General features: G+C 35.3%; 1 pseudogene; it reads left to right on the forward strand.

Annotated features, from left to right (window-relative positions):
- The first annotated feature begins 606 nt into the window (after positions 1–606).
- Positions 607–1,812, forward strand: LOC149259728 (uncharacterized; annotated as a pseudogene).
- Positions 1,813–2,368: the final 556 nt, after the last annotated feature.

The raw sequence follows: 2,368 nt of genomic DNA on the forward strand, positions 1-2,368 counted from the left end.
TACAATCAACTTAAATTCAATAATTTTAATTATTAAAAAATTAAAACATCATAAAAATACTTTGAAAATGCAATAAATACTATAAGGACTGAAACACAATCCAACCAACCTACTATCTAGAAATTTATGAAAAGCAGCTTGAAAATTATTACTATCAGATTGATGAGAAGTGTTTGTTTCCATCACCATCCCATAAAAACTAAATATGTGCAACTTTCAATAATGAAGGTAAGTGAAGGTTTGTACTCAATCTGAAAAATTAGGCAGAAAACATAAGTGATTTCAGGAGATTACCTCTGATGTCTAATCAATAGCATATAGATATAATCATAATGATGTCAATATTTATGACTAAGATATTCAGAAATTTTTAAAAAATCTATAAATGTTTTTCATTTCCACGATGCAGTACATGTTCAAATAAACACCATATCATGATATGAATAGACAACATGTGTACCTACTAGCCCTTCCATCTAGCCTTATTGTTTCTTATATATGGCTATACTCACATGTAATAGTCAGAGACATTGCAATCAAGAACTTATCAGAATTTGGAATGCTGATAAACTTCTCTCCCATTTTTTTGGGGGTCCCATTTCCAGAATGTTTTTTGTCACCCCCTTCCCCATGACGTCTAAGTATAGAAACTTTGAAGATATCTATACAATTATTTCTACTAACTCCACTTCAACAAACCATAGACCAGTAGAAAAATAGAAATCAATGGTGCAATCCATGAAAAATGGTGGGAAGATGAGTTGGGCTGGTGCAAAATGTCCATCATTGCAAGAGGATGATCAAGGTACATTCTCAACAAAGAAGAGTTGAAGAGTTTCCATGATGAAAAAATACATGTATGGACTGAAAGGGTTATGAGGAGTAAAATGAATTGTATCCTCAATACCCTAAAGTCTCTATTACCTGAGGGTCTCAATTCAAAGGTAGTACTTGATGATTGTTGTCTGGAATAATAGTTCAAGACATTAATATAGGCCATGAGCTAAGAAAATGAGTTTAAAATAGATTTTCATGACTATACAGACATGCTAGATTCAGACTGCAAAATTGCTAGATTCTTATCAAAGCTGACATTCTAGATGTTCTAGACATTGAATTGCTGATGTATTTATTTCTCAAGTTGAAAAAGGAAGAATTGTTGATAAGGCCATTGATTATATCAAGACCCTCCAAACTTCCTTGAAAGATTTGCAAGCCCAACAATCAGAAATGGAATCACATCATAGAAGAAGGCCATTATCATTCACAATGTCTGAAAATTCTCTTGGTATTCACATCCTTCCTTCAGTTGCAGCAACATCATCACATCCAGGTCTATAGATTCTTGGATCCAAACTTTTCGATGGCTAGGATTTCATCACAATATGGGCCCCTGAGAAGACTAGTTTTCTACCCAAATTATTTTCTATCATGGATGCCAATCAACTAGAGATTGTAAATTGCACCATAAATGTTGTTGGATCCAACATTGTGTATGCCCTTTATGCTAAGCTAAGTAATAGCTCTAAACTTAACCATGTAAATACTTTACTGTCCTTTTACCAGCGATGATATTTGATACATTCTAGGAGCTATGTATATTGATAGTGTTATTTTCCATAAACTCCTAATCGAATTTTCTCTATTATATATAGAAATACTTACTGAAGTGTGCTTTCTTTGATTTTGTTTTTAGTCAAAAAAAAAAACCAACAAGTCACGGCTAAGGACTTGAGCTCTACCACAGATGAACTTAATACCACCATAGTTGGTCCTAAAGAACATACCTTACAAAAGGTTGGAAACAAATAATCTCTGTGGATATCCCAACCAGTGGATTTCTGCTCTAAGAGCGATGATTTGCTTTTTTCTTTCATTTGTTCAACTTCTCTGCAAAATATATCCATTCCTAGGCTGGGATTGTTATAGACATTTTTGTGCCTTACAGCATTGAGCACGAAATGTCCATAATCCAAGGGATCCAAAGTCTCTAAAAGAGTTTTTCATGCCCCTAAAGGAACAAGGTCAACCAATGACAGCTTCTTCCAGAAGTTCTCCACCAAAAACAACTCAAAAACAGTCAATTCAGGATTAATCCAGAAGCTCTTCTAGCTACCTGCGTTGCAGTGCACCCCAGTACACTAGATGGGTGCATTGCAACGCACCTAAAAGCACTACCAGGGTGCGCTGAGCGGGAAATGACAAATGGAAAACTCATTCATCGAGGTGGAAAGACCCTGGAAGCTTCCAGAATCTTATCCAATGACACTTGCCTCAATGAATTCGACTAGTGATGAGTAAGAGGCTCTCAACCTCCAAGTGGAAGCAAGAACTGACAGAGAGAAGCCACAAGTCAAAACATAAGCTG

This window comes from Pinus tabuliformis, chromosome 6, assembly GCF_031772625.1.
Source record: "Pinus tabuliformis cultivar Carrire ecotype Pingquan chromosome 6, CPIR1, whole genome shotgun sequence".
Classification (NCBI taxonomy): domain Eukaryota; kingdom Viridiplantae; phylum Streptophyta; class Pinopsida; order Pinales; family Pinaceae; genus Pinus; species Pinus tabuliformis.